The sequence below is a fragment of the Podarcis vaucheri genome, assembly GCF_965113315.1.
Source record: "Podarcis vaucheri genome assembly, chromosome: 14".
Lineage (NCBI taxonomy): Eukaryota > Metazoa > Chordata > Lepidosauria > Squamata > Lacertidae > Podarcis > Podarcis vaucheri.
Window position 1 is genome coordinate 35,216,456 of NC_138752.1, and position 12,123 is coordinate 35,228,578.

At 43.4% G+C, this 12,123-nt stretch overlaps 1 protein-coding gene and 1 long non-coding RNA gene across 16 annotated transcripts in view; both read right to left on the reverse strand.

The window, feature by feature from the left end:
• The window catches only part of RBFOX1 (RNA binding fox-1 homolog 1), a 1,477,709-nt gene that overhangs the window by 1,245,031 nt on the left and 220,555 nt on the right, over positions 1-12,123 (reverse strand). The gene's annotated exons all lie outside the window — the stretch shown is intronic.
• Positions 1,972-7,720, reverse strand: LOC309519230. Its single transcript, XR_014213758.1, has 2 exons — positions 7,561-7,720; positions 1,972-2,169 (listed from the first exon to the last, which is right to left on the reverse strand). It is a non-coding gene; the product is annotated as an uncharacterized lncRNA (long non-coding RNA).

The window sequence follows — 12,123 nt, forward strand, 5'->3', positions numbered from 1 at the left end:
GCTGCCCACAGACCTTTGGAATCTGCCTTATTTGGGCCCAACTCTCCAACTCCTGGCAGGTGTTTTCCAAGACAACGGATTGCAAATTGAAATGTGTGTGCATGGGGTTGGTGGTGAGCATAAGCCTGAGCCCTGCTTAGCAAGAAATTCTCTGAGCTAGATGATGACTGAAGGATGACAGGTACCTAATTTAAAACAGGTGTGCAGCTGCCAAGGCAAATATCTCATTTATGTGACAGGCATTGTGTGAAGCCTGGAACTCAAGAGTTTGTTTCTGCTGAGGTGTTTTAAAGCAGTTAAAATGGCAAAATGGCAACACAGGCAAGGGTTCTGTGCTAGCTACGTGGAGTTGAAAAAAATCTCAGCTTCATTGTTCAAGCAATTCACAAAATAGGGGTTGTGATTTATTTCATTTTGCAGGGTTTGGGGTGCTGTTGTTTTTCAAGGGGTTGGGGATGGCTTTGGGCAATCTCTGATGCTTATCTTGGTGGATTAACTAACGCTGAAGTTCCTGGAAGCTTGACAAGCTCAGTACAGTGTGGGGCTGGCGGTAGAGCCGATCCAAGACTCCTGCCACCATGCTCACACCATAGTGAGCTCTCTGCACCTCACCCCATCTCCTTTTCCTGCTCAGGAACCAGCAGTGATGCTCATTGTTCAGAAGGCCATTAAGCTGCACTGCCGTGCCTGTCCCACTCTGCTGATTTCTACTGGTTGGCTGGACCAGTGGTCTGACATAGTATAAGGCAGCTTCCAGTGCTCTTATGATCCTGTATAGACTACTGGTGATGGAAAACTGAGGATGAGAAGCAAACAACGTGGTCAAGATGAACCTAGTCCATGCCAGGATGACAACCAAGTAGGGATGCAAACCTACTTAAATCACACATTCTAAAATACACTCATCCTTCAAATTCCACACTTCTCCAAATTTGGTGATGCTGTTTTCTACACACACACCCCCCAAAAAAAGTGTGCAAAGTGTGTTTATTAGTGGAAGGTGTGCATTTAAATGCTTAGAAGTGTGTAGTTGGCAAAACTGTATGCAACATGTGTCTGTTTGGAGAAATGCGCATTAAAATGCTGACAAAAAACATGAACCAATGCTGGTGTAGTTAACTGGACAAAAGGCTGGAAAAGTGAGAAACTAGGTGAAACCAAAATTGACATATTTGTTCATCCCCACAACCTAAGCCTGAGGGAGAATATCAGGTTATAGCCAAATGTTTACTCAGAGTAGACCCATTGAAATAACTTATTCATGCTTAGCCATTTTAATGCATCTATTCTGAGTAGGACCAACATCAGAGACAACCCAACCTTTCACAATCCTCCCTTGTATTGGAGTTTGCTGGATCAGGCCTATGGCCCATCTAGTCCAGCATTCTCTTCTCACAATGGCCATGCAGATGCCTCTGGGAAACTGGCGAGCAGGATCCAAGCACAAGACCAAGCTCTCCTCCTGTGGTTTTCAGCATTAATACCTCTGAATCTTGTGCAGAGAATGTGAACGGTCATTACACTGAATATTTTAAGGGTAGAAGGCAGAATTCTCCAACGGCTGGGTGAGTGAGGTGGGAGAAGAAGTGAAAAAGATAAACAACAACAACAACAACAACAAATGCTACAATACTTGTGATATCCTCACCTTGCAATGTGACCACTGCCCTGTTGATGTAGGAAAACATCTGCTGTTTGTCTGTTAATTTCCCAAACATTTCAAAAATAATGATATCCATCACTCCCGTTTGGTCTACAATGCATATGGATTGTATCAGGCAGCTTTGCTAGGAACTCAACCATTTCCAGATAGAAATTAGCTGAGCCCTCTATTCTTTCTACTGTAGGGATTTGAATGATGCTATTATCCTAGATGCAGCAGGTGCCAATATTCTGCAAAAACATGAATTGCCATAATTATGAGTAGAAGTACTTGGGATATTTTTTTAAAAAAAAAGAAGATAAATAACAAATGGGAAGATAATTTATTCATTAAAAGAAGGAGAAGAAGGCACAAATCTGCTTGTCTTGTTATTCCTTGCATTGGAGCGGCAGGCTTTATTTCCTTCAGATGTTACAGGGCATCCTTCTGGTGCTGATGGGATGCTGGTGTCCTACACAGCTTCTACAGTATGTGTGCATCCCTTGTTAAGTACAATTGTGCCTATCCTAAAAAAGACAGACATCTCATTGGAAGCAAAAGAATAGGAGTCTGTCTCAGGAGGATGAGACTTCAGTCATTCCAAAACTTCATTGTTCTGTGCATAAGTATATAAGAAAAGTCCGCCAGATCAGGCTAATGGCCTATCTATTCCAGCATCCTGATTGAATAGTGGTTACCCAAACGTCTATGGGAGACCAGCAAATAGGACCCAAGCACAACAGCACTCTCACACAATACGTAACTAATTGTCCCCACCCACCCCCACATACTGTTGCATTGCATTTCCTTTGCAGTGAAATACAGTAAATGGGGTGAAATTACATAATGGCAATGTAATTTACGTAAGTTATATAAATTTAATAATAATAATATTAACAATAATAAATAATTTATTGTTTATTATTTATACCCCACCCATCTGGGTGACTTCCAACAAAATATGAAAAAACAGTAATGCATCAAACATTAAAAGCTTCCCTAAACAGGGCTGCCTTCAGATGTCTTCTAAAAGTCTGGTAGTTGTTATTCTCTTTGACATCTGGTGGGAGAGTGTTCCACAGGGCAGGTGCCACTACCAAGAAGGCCCTCTGCCTGGTTCCCTGTAACTTGGCTTCTCGCAGTGAGGGAACCACCAGAAGGCCCTCGGAGCTGGACCTCAGTGTCTGGACAGAATGATGGAGGTGGAGACGCTCCTTCAGATACTGGACCGAGGCTATTTAGGGCTTTAAAGGTCAGCACCAACACTTTGAATTGTGCTCGGAAATGTACTGGGAGCCAATGTAGGTCTTTCAAGACCATAATCTTGCCACAGTAGACAATAAGAAGAATAGAGTAGTTTTGTGGCAGGTGAACTGCAGCAGAATGAAAGCAGTTCTGCATATGGCAAATGCAGGGCAGAATAGCCAATAGCTCCCTCTCTTGAATGACTGTTTTGACTACAAATATGAATTTGAATTGGAAACCAATATATTTAAAACTCAAGAGTCCCTTTAAGATGTTTCATATCAAACAAGACAGTCAAGAATGCTTTAACTTTGGTATACAGGACTCAAGCTTCCTTTGCTGACAGCACAGATTTTGACAATCTCAGAGGAACAAAACCTCGCTTTCAGGAACTTTTTGCTGGATTCCACCCATAATTTTCTGCAGGTGATCAGCCAAAGTGAAGCAATGTGCTGAAGGCTCATATGTTCCAGTAGCACACCTTTATGCAGGCAAGGTCCAAGATAAGGAGCAATAATAAAATATCTGGACAAAAGAGTGTAAAGTTCAACCTGCCATAATTTATCACAGCGAGTTTAAGAAAGAAGGTGACACAGTGTTCAGGGCCCAAACTGTCAGCCGCCTGAAATGATGGCTTAGCTGGAATGACTTTCCTCCATTCCATTTTGTGATTAAAGGAAATACAGAAGATGAGCAGGTAATGAAACTTGAGCACTTGCCTGCCCCCCCTGAAAAAAGAGAGAGGATAGATGAGCAAATTCCATTCACACAATCCTCCCTTTCTCATAATTTGGGATGTAAGGAGAACTCCTTTTTCGTTCCAACCTACATCCATTGCATGCACTGCAATTAAGGTTCCACAAAAGCAAGCGTATTTGGTGTGCTGTTTGTTGTGGTTAGATTTAAGAATGTAATTAATTCCCTTCCCGTTGCATCATTCCAAGTTTAAGTTCAGTTCTCCCCATTTCCAGATCTGTTTGTCACTGTTTTGTTTTTGTTTTTAAATCCTTTGAGATAAATTGTAGCCCTGCCAGTCAGAACAGACAGTTGCAGGCTATGTGGACCAATATGAGGCAGCCTCATATTTCCCATGTGATGCACAGTTAATCCGATTGCAGATAATAGTATGCCTACAGTGTGCAGCAGTGGTTCAGATCTGCATTTTGAAAGATCTCATCTCTGCCCTTTTAGATGCATGTCTTACCAGCGTACATGAAGACAGAAATATCAATGGAAATAAAGACACATGTGGGGAAAGTGTGCTACATGCACTTACTGGCACATTTATTTGCCTTTATTCTCCTACGGCATTCATGGCAGATTTGAAAACTGGCCTTTGAAGAGCTTTTCCTTCAATTAATTAATGATTTTATGGAGGATAGGACAACAAGTCATATTGACTATGTACTTCTTCCAGTGTTGGAGGCAATGTGGCGCTGAATACCAGCAGCTGAGAATCACACATGGGGAGAAGGCTCTTGCACTCAGGTCCTGCTTTGAGATTTCCCACTGATGCATCTGGTAGGCCATGGTGAGAACAGGATTGTGGACTGGATGGGCCTTTGGCCTGAACCAACAGGGCTCTTTATATTCTTGTGTTCTTTGTAGCACTGCACATTTCCACACATCTCAGGTAGTTGTGTCCGACTCTTCGTGACCCCATGGAACAGAGCACGCCAGGCACTCCTGTCTTCCACTGCCTCCCGCAGCTTAGTCAAATACATGTTTGTAGCTTCGAGAACACTGTCCAACCATCCTGTCCTCTGTCGTCCTCTTCTCCTTGTGCCCTCAATTTTTCCTAACATTAGGGTCTTTTCCAGGGAGTCTTCTCTTCTCATGAGGTGACCAGAGTATTGGAGCCTCAGCTTTAGGATCTGTCCTTCCAGTGAGCATTCAGGGGTGATTTCCTTAACAATTGATAGGTTTGATCTTCTTGCAGTCCATGGGACTCTCAAGAGTCTCCTCCAGCACCATAATTCAAAAGCATCAATTCCTCTGTGATCAGCCTTCTTTATGGTCCAGCTCTCACTTCCATACACCACTACTGGGAAAACCATAGCTTTAACTATACGGACCTTTGTTGGCAAGGTGATGTCTCTGCTTAAATATCCACATGCCTTTTCCTAACTGCAGAACTGTTGCAGTCTTATGGAGTTCAATTCTACTCTGAACCCTATAACCACTTTTAGCCGGAGAAGCAAGTCATTTAAGTCAAATGAGGCTTAGCAGCATTAACTATAGGTTGCAAAAGACATACAGAATAAGTAGAGACCGCAACGCTGAAATACGTTTCCTTTCTTTAGGAGGAGGGGAGCGAGAGAAAACACAGTCTTTGAAAGGCTTCAGAGTTGTAACCACAGCCGATACTTTAATTAGGCAATTAGAGCTATTAGAAGTCGACAAAGCTCCAGGCCCAGATGAATTACAACCAAGAAATCTGTCAGAAGAGGAACAGAAAGCCCTTGGCAGGATCTGTAACACTTTAGTAAGTAGATAGGAGAGTGCTGAAGAGGACTGAAGTAGCAACTGATACAATGCTCCCCACTCAAAACACACACACACACAGATTCTAAGAACGTTGAAAGCAGGAACCTAAAATTCTAAACCGTAGACTAACTAAGGAAGGAGCAGTCAATGTAGTCACTCCAGCTCGCATCAATCCTGCCAATGTGGCCATCAGGGATGATGGGAGGTAAAGTCCAGCTGCATCTGAAGGGAACCATGCTGGCTAACCTAGGAGTAGAGATACCAAGCTCAAAAGGGCCAATGCTCCTCTGTCTTGGAATATGGCAACATACTGTATTTTTAAACTGCACAGTCCAGCAATTGAGACACCAGGTTTTTTTCCAATCCCTACCTGCAGATGCCAGGGATAGAACCTGGGACCTTCTGCATGCAGATGCCCTTCCAGTGAGCTACAGTCTCCCACCTGTTTCAATTTCATGAGAGAATGCAAGATGGAAATAAGCCTTTTCCATGATGTGGGTAGGACCCAAACTCCACCCACTCACAAGAGGAACGGTAAGAGAGATAAGACCCTTTTTGAGAGTAGGAGGTCTGCAATCATTTCCAAAAAGTAGGAAAAAAGGTTGAATAAAGTGGGTCATTGGTCTAATCCAGCTCTGTTGGTATAACATGAAACTCTTAAACTCAGGTTGTGTGTTCAAGCCCCACACTACAAGTGTATGATTCTAAGAGGGATTTTCTAGGTCAGAGATAGCAAACATTCTGCCCTCAGTATGTACTAGGATTACAACTCTCCCGAGCCTTAGCCAACATGGTCAATGGTTGTAGATGATGGATGTCATCTGGACCATTCCACGTTGGCTTCTCCTGAATTAGAGCATGTTAGCATTTTCAAAGGATGAGTGGACACATTCAGAAGTTCACAGGCCAGTTCATCATTCCACATTCTTTGGATTAGATTCGGACTGAGCCAAAATGACTCACATTTCGCTGCAATTTCCTCCGCGCTTCGATCAAAATGTGTCACTTTCCCAGAAATGTTTGGCACCCCTCTTCAATATGTTTGGAATGACACTCTCTCCAGGAATCCTTCAATCTGCTTCTTGGATAGTCTACAGTGTAGCTCTCATCATCTTCAATCATATGTTTCTGCACAGCAAAACAGTTGGAAGCAGAAATGCTTCTGAATACCACTGGCTGGAAACCGCAGGAGAGAAGAGTGCTCTTTTGCTTGAATTCTGCTTGCAGATTTCCCACAAGCCTCTGGCTGGCCACTGTGAGAACAGGATACTGGACTGGACGGCAGAAGCAGAGTTGCATCTGGCTCAGGAGGAGGAGGAGATACTATGAAGCCGTAGTGCAAGGAGAGTTTTGAACATGTTGGGCCTGTGGTGGTGGGCAAGGGTGTATCATTCAATCTCCAGGCAGCCAAATGCCTTCGCAAAGACCACATTTCAAGTGGGAATCATAAAGAGCTTCAATTGGGGTAGCAATTGTCTCATCTGCACTATACATTTAAAGCAGGGTCATACCACCTTTACAATCATAGTTGCCCCAAAGAATCCTGGGAATTGTTATTTGTTAAAGGCATTTGTGCCCTCTTGTAGCCTTCTCAGAACCAACTGCTTGGCCATTGTAGGAAGCAAGATATGGACCACATGAGCCTTTTGGATCCAGGAAAAGCTCTCCTTATAAGTCTCTCTAACAGTGAACTTGATTGATGCTTTTGAATTATGGTGCTGGAGGAGACTCTTGAGAGTCCCATGGACTGCAAGAAGATCAAACGCATCCATTCCAGGGAAATCAGCCCTGAGTGCTGACTGGAAGGACAGACCCTGAAGCTGAGGCTCCAATACTTTGGCCACCTCATGAGAAGAGAAGACTCCCTGGAAAAGACCCTGATGCTGAGAAAGATTGAGGGCACAAGGAGAAGGGGATGACAGAGGACGGGATGGTTGGATAGTGTTCTCGAAGCTACTAACATGAGTTTGACCAAATTGCAGGAGGCAGTGGAAGACAGGAGTGCCTGGCGTACTCTGGTCCATGGGGTCCCAAAGAGTGGGACATGACTAAACAACTAAACAACAACAACAACAATGAACTTGGTGGTAAGTGCAGGCTAGTGGAATAGGGCCAATAAAGAACCAGAAGGAAAGTTCCGGGGGGCGGGGCGGCATTTGCACTATACATTTAAAGGGATATCATACCACTCTAAACAGCTGTGGCTTCCTCCAAATAATCCTGGGTTCTGTAATTTGTTAAGGGTGCTGAGAGTTAGGTGACCCAAGTTCCGGTCACAGAGCTACAATTCCCAGAGTGGGAACAAACAATGCCACTTCCTGGGGAACTCTGGGAATTGCCGCTCTGTGAAAGGACAAGGACTCTCCCAGCAATACTCAGCACCCTTAACAAACTACAGCTCCCAGGATTCTCTGGGGAAGCCCTGACTGCTTAAAGTGACATGACACAGCATTAGATGTATAGTGCAGATGTGGCCCATATAATTCAGGGAATGTTATACATACCTACATTGGGGTTCTTTGGAGGAAAGGCAGACTTTGGTAATAAAAAAGGAGCTTCAAGAGAAGCAAGATGGGTTGTACTGATAAGTCTAGTTATATTTCTGGATCAGGCAGAGATGGGGGAGAAATTTGCCTGGTTTGCGTCTTATCCTACCCCTGCTCCTAAAGGAGCCCAGGCCTTTAATGTGAACTTACCAAATTTGCACTTTCTGACCTGAGCCAAAGCGAAGCACAGCTCGCCTACAAATTTCACATGTCTCTGGATTTTGTGAAACAGTAGTAATCTCACCAAAGAATGCATACAGAGATGTGGATATTAGTGAAGACTTCAGGCAAATAAAAGTGCGCAGAATACTGTAATAAACTAGAAAATGTTATGGGAAGTTGATTACAAAAATGCACATGAGGGACAAAATTTTGTCTAAAAATGTTTCTGTTAAAGGAAACACACATACAAACGCATACAAATTTTCACATTGACATTTAAAAATAATAACCACAAATTGATGCAGAACAAAATTTAAGATTGGAAAGGGGAGAAACGGAAACTGACTGAATCCTGTTAATGGCATGTTATGCACTTTGAGGAGTACTGAAGGCTACATACTTCAGTGGCCCTGCTTTGAGGTGGGTGTGTTATAAAAGGCTTTAAAAAATAAACCAAATGGGGCAGAGCTGCACAATCACTTAGGCAGAGTTGTCACTTAATGACTTTCAAATATAATTAAAAACATATTCTAATATAAGGTTCCCTGCCAATGTCAAAATATGTTCCAGCCAAGTGAAATTAACCTTCAGAAGCTACTTTAATCACAACGCTGTGGTTCTCTCCCATCTGCCAGTCATTGATACCTCTCCACCTGAGCCCTGTTCATCTACCTTAGTGCCAAAGGAAAAGAACAATGGATTGCACCTTGATGGCTAATGCAAGGCACAAGCACAACAACAACAATTATTTAGCATGGACCAGTGGCCAAAAATCAGTATGCTAAAGATCAGATACTACAAATAGTTTCACGTGACATTTAATGGAGGATAAGACTATCAGTGGCTAGTAGTCACGATGACTATGTTCAATCTCCATGCCTGGTATGAAGAAATTGGATACAGAGAATATTTCCCCCCATTCCCTCTCTCATAATACTGGACCTCGGGACCATCTAGTGAAGCTGAACACTGGAAGATTCAGGAGAGCCAAAGAAAGCACTTCTTCACACACGCATAGTTAAACTATGGAGCTTGCTTCCACAGGCTGTAGGTATGGCCAGCATCCTAGATTAGTTTAAAAGAAGATTAGACAAATTCATGGAGGAGCTATCAATGACCGGCTAGCCATTATGGCTATGCTCTATCAGTGTTTCCCAAACTTGGGTCTCCAGCTTTTTTTGGACTACAACTCCCATCATCCCTAGCTAGCAAAACCAGTGGTCAGGGATGATGGGAATTGTAGTCTGAAAACAGCTGAAGACCCAAGATTGGGAAACACTGCTCTGCCTCCACTGTCAGAGGCAGTATGCCCCTGAATACCAGTCAATGGGAATTACAAGTGCAGAAAGTTGCTGTTGCACTCAGGTCCTGTTTGGGGGATCTGGCTGGCCACTATGAGAACAGGGCGCTGGGCTAGACAGGCTTTAACCTGATCCAGAAGGGCACTTCTCATCTTAGAAAGGACCCTGGTTAAAACACTAGGCAATTTGTCTGCTCACCTTTTCTGGTGTTCGACGTTGCGGCCAGGCATCTGGTCCCCTGCAGTGACCCAGCGGAGGGAGGGGGGAGATTGATGCGCCCCCTTGTTGCTGTCCTGGCCATGTCACTGGTACTGGGCAGGCCCCTGCCCAGGGGTGGCCCTGCTGTCCAATCAGCACTGGTTGGAGGTGTGGCAGCAGGAATTTAATCTGTGACATGGCTGGGGAGCCCTCCTCTCTCTCCCATTGCCAGATCTCCCAACCCACCCTCTTTTTTATGCTTTGCTATAACACGACCTTGCTATGGACAAATGTCGGCCGCCATATTGTTGGGGCCAGGTAGGATTTTTTTTCCACTTGGCAAATTGGCACCAGCCATTTGGTTTTCGCCTACCTTGTAGCAATCATAAAAACGTTGTGAGGTTAGGCATTGGGTAAGCCTTTGTTTGAATGGAGGGGAGGTTGTAGCCTCTGCCTGCCCCTCCTCATGAAAGGTATCCTGTTAAAGGGATCTGGGGGTGTGGATTCTGTCTGATGCCCAGACGTGGGCTAGGGCCATGCCACAACCCCAACAGGGACCCCTATGGGTGCCCCTATTGGATGTAAGTCATAGGGCTCCCCCTATTGGTGGTTTACCCTTAGATGGACTCCTTGCAGATGGGTGGGAGTCAAGATATAGCCTGGCTTCACCCAATGCCTAAGCCAAACCGCTCCCACATGTAGCCAATAAAGTTGTGGCCTATTTGAACCCATAAACCTAAAAACTTCTGTCCGTGTGTTTATTATCCACTAGGGTACTGCAGGTCACAGGGCCTTGGCACGCAACAACAATTACCAGAGTGAGTAGCAGGCAAGATGGGTAAATGGCTTCCACAAGATATACTACATTTCATGGGAAGCCAAAGGAGCTTTGATAAAAGTGGTGGAACGTCTGTGTGTCCTCACTTATTCCTAAAAGAACACCTTGGGATCCCTTGTGGGATTTCCATGCAGACCTCTCCTTTGATGAATGCCCTTTGACAGCCAGAATAAGGAGACAAGCTGAACTCAACTGCGCACAAATTAAAAGCCAGCCACACGCACTGTGTATCATATACTGCGAGTTGACGGAAATCATCATATAAGCAAATAATAAGCAGTATCCCTCTCCCCAAAGTGCAGCTATTCCTTATAATATCTTGCTGAAGTCAGCATGAAAGGAAATATAGCAAGCATGAATTTACGATGGAGACAGGTTGATTTGGTGTGAAAAAAGAGGTTGGTGAGGGAGGAAGCAGATGCTGCATTCCTGGGATTAAAATAATGACAACATAGGTTGATTGGTTCCTTTGGGGGGGGGGGGGGAGAAGTTTGACTGTGATGAATGTTTGGCCTTATCTTGACTCTTAGCTGTAATACCATATATTGCTATTCAAAATAGGGTAAGATAATAACAACCTCTGAAGTGGTACTACAGAAAACTAACAGTGCTTCCATTCTAATAGCCCAAAGCCTCTCATTGTGGAATGAGGAATTCAGTAACTTATAAGGGTTTGGGGTGGGGGGGGAGCTGCAGTTAAAAACATTTTTAGGGCGGCTGGGGGGGGTTATTGGATTTGTAATTTAGCACATAAAAATTATATCCTTTGCAACCCATCTAATGGAATTCTCTTTCTCTCCAACTTGGGTTCTCTGAATGATTGCAATATATCACGATGGACAATCGAAACAGGCAAGGCAAAGCAGAACTGCTCTCAGAATGCATTCATGAATCTCATTGTGATCCTGCTGATAGCATATGGTCCCTCTGAGTTTTATAAGAATGTTTGTGTGTGTAGATTGCACAGTTTATAATATCCTTACCTCTATCAGTGCGGTTTACAATGATAATTTTGGCAAAGCTGTTGCCTAACGACTTTCAAATATAATTATAAACGTATTTCAATATAAAGTGTGTTGCCAAAGTCAAGCATACACCAGCTAAGTGAAATTAACCTTCAAGTGATACTTGAATAACAGTAAACCACAAGGGTATGTAAGAGATTAGATATACTGTAGTCTAATTATGTTACAATAATTCACCTCATTAATCTCCTAGGAAACAATAACCACAACAGTTAAATGCTGTAATTAACAAACCCTATTTCAAACTTGATTTTAATTTTATACGACTTTGCAATATTATCTAGTGCAATTATATAAAAGACAAACAACAACAACAACCAAAAGAGATAAAGCAAATGTTAAGTTCTCTAGAGAAGACATCCAAAACAATCTGATGCCTTTAACCTGAGAGAAGGAAGAAAAAGTAGGCCAGGCATGCTTAGGAGATTTCTCGCCTTGTCAATATGGAGAACGACGCCTTTTCATTCCCATTTGCCTCTCTGGAATCCAGAGCCAAAAATGGCAATGTTTCCCAAATGTGCAGTTTAGAAAAACCTCCTGCCCTTTAAGCAGTTTGATATTACAAGAGGATAGCTTTGAATTCATAACATTCAGATGAGGGCAGCAAAAGCAAAAGCCAATTCATTCCGTAGGTTGGCTGCCAATTACCTTCCCAGAAAGATTTAAAGTGTTGCTATTA